General features: G+C 32.9%; 1 protein-coding gene across 3 annotated transcripts in view; it reads right to left on the bottom strand.

Annotated features, from left to right (window-relative positions):
* LOC117115366 (serine/threonine-protein kinase SBK1-like) overlaps positions 1–10,211 on the bottom strand; it is a 28,849-nt gene that overhangs the window by 14,616 nt on the left and 4,022 nt on the right. The window contains exon 2 of one of the 3 annotated variants that reach the window (XM_033259132.1): positions 6,095–6,189. The exons of 1 other annotated variant lie outside the window; for it this stretch is intronic. The gene's annotated coding sequence lies outside the window, so the exon portion shown is untranslated. The remainder of the gene's footprint in view (positions 1–6,094; positions 6,190–10,211) is intronic. One more of the 3 variants, XM_033259133.1, reaches the window with a different exon arrangement.

The following is a 10,211-nucleotide window of genomic DNA, read 5'->3' as shown; positions in this document are numbered from 1 at the left end:
ATCACATTAATTTTATTATTATTTATTATTATTATAATTATTGTATAAACAAGCGAAGCAATTAAAACGTTCAAAGTTCCTATAAAATTTAAGATTTTAAACTGTCAAAAATTACATTTAAAAAGAAGTAAATTCTAAATTGCACAAATAGGCAGGACATCATAATGTATAAAGCAAATATTCAATTAAATATTTAAAAAAATGCATAGCAACTTAAATAGACAGAATATTTTTATACTATTATTATCATAATTTGTCTATGAAAACATCACAATATATACAGACAAAGCCATATGCTCCGCAGCAAAATTGATGGGGATGCTTCGATTTCTGTGTTTTCTTTCACTTTCTCGATCGTGAACAGCCTAAATGAGTCGATCTAAAATAAGACGCGGAGGGGACGAAAAACATGTTCCTTATTTATTTTGTCTAAGTTGAGTCTTATCAGACTAATTCGATTCGGCTCATTTTACTTCTGACGTGACGTGCGCGCGACATTAACCATAAATTCCATTTGCTATTTGATTGTTACTTGGATTACATATTTCATCTGAAACGTTTCCTCTCCAACCCGGTTAGTTAATTGTTGCCCGATATGGAATATATTTCTATTATTTATGTCTACTACTCCCTACGGAGTTAAAAAGCTAAACATCTGTGTGTGCATGATACTCTCTAAGGAGTTAACGCGAAATTAAACATTGTGTCTGTAAAACGAGCATAAATACATACTGTACAGCCTATAGGACACTATCATATAGCATCGTGAATAATACGAAGATTTAGGTAAATGAATTAATCTATTCTTATAGGTCTAATTATAACGATGATAATAGTAAAATAAATTATGATAATAATGACAAAAGTAAAATAATATTAATAATATAAAAATATTAATATTAATATTTTCTCAATAATTACACAATTTCTACAAAACTACGGAATAATTTCATATTATCTTCTCTCATGTAACGTTTTTTTCTCCTCATTCTTTTCCTCTTTTGTTTTCTTTTCTTTGTAATCTGTTTGGACTCAGTCCCCTCCCTTGTCATTTATTTTAAGAATGTTACGCTAGCGAGTTTTCTACATGCGTTATTTTTATCAATTGTTGTAATATTTTTTTTAAATATTTTTTTTTGAATAAATGTGATTTAATAATAATAAGTCGATATAACTGTTTTTAAAAATATACTTATGTTTTATGTAGAGGAAGAGTTTAAACTTCTCCTGCAATAACAATTAAAAAGGCGTAACCAACAAAAACATACATAATATACAATGTACAATAATTATGCTGAAAGTAATGAGAATAAGAAGAGAAAAGAGTATTATTTAAAAATTGGACGTCATTTTTTTAATCGTGCCTGTAGCCGTCCATCTACATAGGCCTAGGCCTATTCGAAGTAACCGGATCAAATATAATGAAAATATATAAGGGGCGGGTGTGGAATATGCAGAAGGGAATAAAAAGACCGTTATGCTTCGTGTTTAGGCCTATGAGGCGTATAAGACGAGCTGTCTGATGTTAAACGCGTTTATCGAGCGTCAGAATACCATCTTTACACGTTCATTGAGCGTTTTAAAATTCTTTGGGTGCGACTAATTTCTTGGCGATAGAACCACTTTAACAATGACGTATTCAAGGTTGTTATATAAATATTAATTCCGCTAATAGTAATTTTTATATCACGTTTACACATAAGAATCACTTAACACCTTGATTGGTACATAGCCGCCTGAGCTTCAGTAGTCGGAAAAATATCAAACGAAGGCCGAGTACGGTGAGTTATGTTTTAATCATGTGTACCGTTTGTTAACCAAATCACAATTTCAATAGGGCTAGCTGTCGCCAAGTGGTCGCATATCATTTACAACGTTTATTTATATTAAAGCTGGCGGTAATGATAGAAATATAATTGTAAGGGAAACGATTATCATGCTGTTGTCATCTTTATCCTCATGTGATAATTTTTTTTACTAAGCTTAAAATGCCATGTCCTAAATGTGATATAAAATATTTGAATAATTTGAGATTTTTTTTTGGTTTAATCTTTGTATTGTCATCTTTTCAATTGTTATTATTAATCTCATTGAAATGAATACCTAATATAAATAATTATAAACGATTATCATGCTGAAAACAAAAACAAAAACAAAAGGTACAAACATTATTATATCTTGTTCAGTTATAACGCAGTGATAGTCAATGAGTGATATGTAGAAAGCATTTATTTATATAATTTTTCTATAAAATTTTATTTCATGCTTTTATTATATTCAACTATTTTATAGAAATGAGTGCGTTATTATCCAAAGATACGCTTTAACAAAAAGAATGTAAGCTTTAAAAAAAGTGTGTAAGATCATAAAAATGAAAACCCAGAAAAATGGAGAAATATCAAACTGTCTTGATTGTATGAAAATGAATAAAGGTGGTGGTGGTTACCCCACAAAAGGGAAAAAAATATCATGCTGTTGTCATCATTATCAATGTGATTGATTTGTCTCCCTAGGCTTAAATACCATGTCTTAATTGTGATACAATATATTTGAATAATTTGAGATCTTTTTGTTAAATCTTTGTATTGTCATCTTTTCATTTGTTATTAAAATTCTCTTTGAAAGCAAAATTATAAATATTTAAAATTGTATTATGACCACGTCTTCAATCCGGCTGAAATCTTTCCTCCGGCATCTCCTAATCCTACGACCAGCCAATAGAACATTTCATTCCATTTTTCATTTATTCGTCTCGATATTAAGGTACAAAAGCACGTAGATCAATGTATTATTTATCTGTCATTGAGATTTATTGTGTTTTCCATAATTATTTTCCATATCTTTAAGCTATTGCCTGGTTTTATATTTGTATGTGACTGTAATATTAGGAAAGTATACGGTAGTAGCTAGTGAATGCTTGTGTTAAGATTTTTTTCACGGTACCAGGTTTATTGTTAACTTTCTGCCCGAACGATTTGTTTCAAAATAAACTTCGAGGCAATACCAACATGTACTACATACGTGAGTGTAATCAACAAATTGTCACTTATACGGCCAGTATGTATACTTATACTTACCGTACCTTACCTTAATATCAAATTAATAGCCTATTTAGTGTATATGCATATATCCATTATCGAACCACTATTTAAGGTAAAGAATTCATATTATAAATAAACATTTTTATAATAAGACGGCATTTAAATGACAACAAAAAGATAAAAAAGAAAAATGGTATGAACACAGATAGAATGCCTACAGACACGACTATTAGTTCCAAGAAAAAAAGTAGTACAGTACTATACTGCAGGAGCAATTGGTTGATATCTAGCGGCATTAATGTGAATTAAGTCCGTATTAATGGCTTACGATTAGCTGGAATAAATCAACCTCATTTTCAGGCGTTGCCTGAGGTTACCGCCAGTCAGAGTAATATGAACAGCACCGCATGCGGATTGATTTCTAATTTCCCTCTAAGGGACTACCAACAATGGACCGAGTCATTCTTATTTTCTAAATAATTGTACAAGAACGTTTGAGTATTTTTCTAAAATTGCAACCGTTTCTTACAGTGAATTAAAGCAATAACAAGATTGAAGAGAGGCACCACACAAAAAATAAATTAGGATGGATTTTTCATGTTTGATTTTGCGATAGGCCTGCGAAGAAATATAGTAGGCACTGAAAACATTAGCCTATCCAACACTGTTAGGCTGAGCCTAGCCTTACCTCCATTTAGGTTCTGTTAAAAAAAATGATACTAAAATGGAATTATTCATTACATTAAGATGATTACTATTGAAACCTGTAAAATAGGCAGACCTATTTTATTTTTGTTTTGTTGCATCTGCTAGTTTATGTAAGCCTGAGACAAATGCTTCAGTGTATACTACATATTCTCCTCTCAATCTCGTTTGCTTTGTATTTGTTTTGATATGGACATTGTCTGAAATAAAGAGAAATTGAATTGAAATATCACACATAAAAACGGCCGACATGATATTTTCCGTTGCTAGTATTGACACTTGTGAAATATAATATTTCATAGGAATTATTTCAAATCTGTTAAAAAAAATGATTCTGACCGAGATTTTGACAATTAAACAAACAACATATCTCAGGCCTACTCGGTCGATCGCAGTGTGCAAGATGCGAAGTACAAAAACCAATTTCATTAGAGAGGGCGCACTTTATTGACTGTATAAAGTATACATAAAATCGAGAGCATTCTAGCGGATGCATTCTACAACCTTGGAATTTGCCTAGTAACGAAGAATTTGTCTAGAAAATGGTAATCTCCTATGAGAAATAGTCTGTATTTCTCATTTTTTAAATATTTGTTTGCGTAAAACTAAAATTTATGACAATATATTTCCATTGTTTATAATAAATAGAGTAATGCATATGCATTTTTTTTCTCAAAAGAATTCTTTTTTAGTGAAATTTTGCCGGGAATGGGGCTTTAAAATCTAAATATTATCAACTTCCTTATCCTATATGTGAAATGGATCTATGTGAAATACAATTAAGTGGACGTGCCAAAACTCTAATATATGCAAACGAAATGTATATATCTTTCTCAAGGCTTTCAATTAGTCATACACTATATTAATTCATCGACCAAATCGATCTCTGGAATGAGCTACATAATTTTAACACTTAATTAAAATCACATTTGAAAATTAAGAGTTGATGATACATATACTTAGCTAGCTACAATAATACATTTGACTTTCCGTTTAGCTGTCTCTTATACACATCTAGATGTGTATAAGAGACAGCTACAAAACTACGGAATAATTTCATATTATCTTCTCTCATGTAACGTTTTTTTCTCCTCATTCTTTTCCTCTTTTGTTTTCTTTTCTTTGTAATCTGTTTGGACTCAGTCCCCTCCCTTGTCATTTATTTTAAGAATGTTACGCTAGCGAGTTTTCTACATGTGTTATTTTTATCAATTGTTGTAATATTTTTTTTAAATATTTTTTTTTAAATAAATGTGATTTAATAATAATAAGTCGATATAACTGTTTTTAAAAATATACTTATGTTTTATGTAGAGGAAGAGTTTAAACTTCTCCTGCAATAACAATTAAAAAGGCGTAACCAACAAAAACATACATAATATACAATGTACAATAATTATGCTGAAAGTAATGAGAAGAAGAAGAGAAAAGAGTGTTATTTAAAAATTGGACGTCATTTTTTTAATCGTGCCTGTAGCCGTCCATCTACATAGGCCTAGGCCTATTCGAAGTAACCGGATCAAATATAATGAAAATATATAAGGGGCGGGTGTGGAATATGCAGAAGGGAATAAAAAGACCGTTATGCTTCGTGTTTAGGCCTATGAGGCGTATAAGCCGAGCTGTCTGATGTTAAACGCGTTTATCGAGCGTCAGAATACCATCTTTACACGTTCATTGAGCGTTTTAAAATTCTTTGGGTGCGACTAATTTCTTGGCGATAGAACCACTTTAACAATGACGTATTCAAGGTTGTTATATAAATATTAATTCCGCTAATAGTAATTTTTATATCACCTTCACACATAAGAATCACTTAACACCTTGATTGGTACATAGCCGCCTGAGCTTCAGTAGTCGGAAAAATATCAAACGAAGGCCGAGTACGGTGAGTTATGTTTTAATCATGTGTACCGTTTGTTAACCAAATCACAATTTCAATAGGGCTAGCTGTCGCCAAGTGGTCGCATATCATTTACAACGTTTATTTATATTAAAGCTGGCGGTAATGATAGAAATATAATTGTGAGGGAAACGATTATCATGCTGTTGTCATCTTTATCCTCATGTGATAATTTTTTTTTACTAAGCTTAAAATGCCATGTCCTAAATGTGATATAAAATATTTGAATAATTTCAGATTTTTTTTGGGGTTTAATCTTTGTATTGTCATCTTTTCAATTGTTATTAATAATCTCATTGAAAGGCTAAAGTATAACTATTTTCTATACACAGACAATTGTATATCCACTTTACTTTTTTTGAGATTTTAACTTCCAACAAACACTTATTATGATAACGGTTACATAGGCTTAATATTAAGCAAGAAAAAAACAACGATTAAATACCTTAAATGCTTCTATTTGCTGTATCTTGAATCGCAAACAGGACTAAGAAATGATGTAGGCCTTTACATTAGACAAGTTGTGATCACCAAGTTCTACTGAAAAACAGACAACAAATGGCACACTGTGACAAAAGCTAGATTTAATATCGCTTATGATAAATCATAATGGTATCGTCGGCCATTGATCGGTGCTGTATGTCATCTTTTTATAGAAACAAAATACCAACGAAGACCTGTAGGTCTAACTCATCAGAGTAAAAATTGTATCGTTCCTAATTGCTTTGTCGGAGAAGCTTCTCAGTCTGCCTTATAGAAGATGGTCGAACCGACCGCGGTATCTGACGGAATAACCAAACTCTGTAAGAAGCTAATCTCCTGCGCCGAGGAGTCATGTACACATGCGCATTTCAATTAATTTTCTGATGTCAACGCTGACATTTTGGTTTCAACTGCGCATTTGAGTTTCGACTGCGTTCACGTGGTCAAGGTCGAGTTCACTCCAATTTACCAGTGTAATTATTAATGCCAGTTTTTAAACGTTGGCGTTTAATATTAGTACAACATGCCGCCACCTGATCATTTTAAACGTTTTCTCACGTTGATGAGCTGAACTGTATTTCATTAGACGTGACATGTTATATCAACCATTAGAAATAATATCAGACAGTTTGAAATTCAGTTTGACGTAATTCTACAACACAATGGCATAATAATATTTAATGTCGAATTTCTTCTGTCCCGATTATGCTTTACAAACACATCTGTATAATTGAAATCTTATTCCAATGGCCGTTTATTTTTAAGGTGAGGATCTCGATTGGAGCCTGGATTACATTTTACTTCTGATGACGTCAGCAAACCAGAGATATAAAATGGGAATTACTGTATGAGAATTAAGAACCACAGAATGATTTTGCAGCACAGCGGTGGTCATTCAAAAGGCCTTGTTGTAGAATTCCTCCTGGGGTCCAAATGTAGTACAATATGTTAGAAACAATTAAGATAATTACGAATCATTCTTTAAGTTCTAGGAGAAGCAAAGACCACCAGATCCGGCCAAGCATACTCATGACATAATTTCTTTAAAAAGCTGAACAATTTTAATATATATTGACTAAAAATCTACACATTTTTTTTGAATCAGTTTATTTAGGAGTAATATAATTACTTCAGGGTAGACCTATTACTTTGTTAAGCAGTTGAAGACACTATTTAGTGACAGAATTTCAGAGCACAGCAACAGATTTAAAGATGATATTTTACAGGTTGATTTGTTGCAATTTTAAACAAATTGAAGCAATATCGTGAAAGACAAAAACTACCCACCAGGCCCGTGTGCCTACAAAGTCCCTGTGACCAGGCCTACAGTCTGTTTGATTTTATAATGCAGAACGGACACAGACTGTATTCTTAATTCATTTATATCAGTTGCCAACACCAGGCTAAGATGAAATATATGATAAACGTTAAATGTTGTCCATGATTACAAACAGTATCTTTATGCTTTAATTAAAATACAGTAATCTAGCTTTATAACGATTTATTGATAATTGTACTTAATTAAATTATGTATCGGGAAAATATATACCGGTATATATACTGTCTCTTATACACATCTAGATGTGTATAAGAGACAGATATTACGCAAAGCAAAGCTTTTACGTAGGCCTACGCAAAACCTTCGAAATAACCTTCGAGTTGGTTGACTAAAAGTTTTGCTCTATATAAAGAAAGCTTGTTTAATTATTAAAAATGGTACAAAGAAACTTCGAAATCGGAGGTTTGATTGAACGTTTGAAAACTCTGATTTTGGAGTTTTCGCGTATGCCTATAGTATAGGCATACACAAAACCTCAAAATTCGGAGGTTTTTGGCGGCGGGCGCAGATATATTCGGATATGTGCCGTTTAAACCGTTGACTTGATCTGTAACGAAGAATACCGTACACTGCCTAGTTACACCATAGTATGGTTCATTGAAATTTCGTGCTCATGTTGAGTATTCTTTTATTTTGTCATTATGCAAACTATGTCGCTTACAAATGGAAAAACAGCCAAGAAAGACAGCGATTATTTATGGACAAAATGAGGCCGGGATAAGCATGTCGACTAACCTTTTCAGTCGACATACATTCAGCTATTAGGAACAGCAAGCGTCCATTCTTAAGATTAAATCGATAGTTTAGCGGTATTGTATCGGAACAACCGCCCCACGGCCCTCATTCTGTGTTTGGCTTTCATTTCGGTGGTACCATACATCTTCGAGACCTTATTAAAATTACTATTTTCACTTGAAATCTCCCTTTTAGCAAGCACCCTTTTTATACCACACCGCTACGACCTGCCGCCGGAAGCTCTGGGATAGGCCTAAGGGCAAATTTATTGATCTATTAAGCCACTGTTTTATCCTGAATCTCCTCATTTAGCTGTAATATGTTGTAAGCTCTGTTGTCACGGTCAACATCCACAGGCATGTCTCACTGATTGTTTACAAAGTCATCATTGCTGAGCTGTTTGAACAGGGGAATAGCAATTAGGCATGTTAAAAAAAACCCCGCTGAAATCTAATAGAACCAATGTCACGTCTGCCAATGATTGCAACGTAATTCATGATCATTTGATTGTAACATAGTTGTAGATAGACTAATGAACTGAACAATCAACTTGATGAATTTCTGTTGATTTTAAATGCATTAAGAAGATCTACATGTCATTAATTGAGAGAGATATATATGGAACATGTTCACCATCGCTATGAAATCGACCGGTGAAAAATGAAGTAATCTTTTTATAATTACGTCATCAACCAAGAACATGAGTACTATTGTGAACGATCAATTAAGCGGCTTTCTAGAAAAAGCGTTGCGCCCGGGGTTGCACCAAACGTGATTTTTAATGTCTTAAGTCAAATCCATTAAGCGCCACTTTATAATGTGGGCAAATAATATCGAATATTCCCCACAATGCCATTATATTTTGTACTACTAAGACATTTTTATACAGTACAACATATTTTTCTCACCGACTGAACAATATTAAAGTAACAATAATTCAGATAGACATACGTAGCAGTTTTTCAAGTGAAGTTAGGGCAATGATGGGAAACTCTATGACTTAATTGTAATAAGCACCGCCTTCAAAAAGCTCACACTTTATTCACAATAAATAATGCCAACGGAAAGGAAACAAATGTGAGATACTGTACAGTGCATGCTTTTATAGGTAAGATTGGCACGTTTTTAACTTCATCCGTATCCGGACGGTTTGGGTCCTCAGTTGCCGTGATAACTTGGTGATAGAAATAGGCCATTATTATTATTATTATTATTATTATTATTATTATTATTATTATTATTATTATTATTATGCTATACAACAGCATTCATATGTATCGCCTATCTTGTTTTAATGTTCTTACGAATTGTTATACTGCTATCGGATGTGTCCCTATCAAAGAAATCAATACGGTTCAACATGGATCACTTCCTATCAGTTAGTCGGACACCCACCATCTCCTTCTATTCCATTTCGCGTCTACAACAACAAACCTCCCAAATAAAATAGTTTGCAGTGTGTATGTCATATCATATTTAAATGCGTAACTTAGACAGAACGGGATGAAATTCTAGAATATTCAATCTCTCTCCCGTCTTAAAAGCTCCAACTGAGGTTATGAGTACAGAAGAGTTGGTTACTCAATAATTTCAGGCTAGGCTTACGGGTTGAATATTGAATCCCGAGTGCAATATGGTAAGTATATTTGTAATTATGAAAAGTACATCGCAATTATCTCGTACGCCAGCAAAATCTTTTAGACCGTTTTCAAACTTCGTAGACCTAGCAATTATAATTTACAGTTATGTGAAAGTTGGCATTACAAAATTACTAGTCCTATGTTAATATCAAAGCACGGTAAAAGCATAGTAACAGCAAAGAAATTTGAAGGAAGGGGATAATAAAGCGAAGATGCTATTACATGTGCCGTCTTTTAGAAAGGCCCGTGTGCATTAATTTAGTCACTGGCGTGCATTAATGCTCGTGTGAACGAGAACCTATGCGTTTTCCATGCAGACCGTACCTATATGCACAATCAGGGCTATATTTACGAGAGGTTCGGTC

Source organism: Anneissia japonica, unplaced genomic scaffold (genome assembly GCF_011630105.1).
Source record: "Anneissia japonica isolate Jap-2015-1 unplaced genomic scaffold, ASM1163010v1 scaffold288073_len612986_cov165, whole genome shotgun sequence".
Taxonomy (NCBI): Eukaryota; Metazoa; Echinodermata; class Crinoidea; order Comatulida; family Comatulidae; genus Anneissia; species Anneissia japonica.
This window is presented reverse-complemented; position numbering and strand designations above follow the sequence as displayed.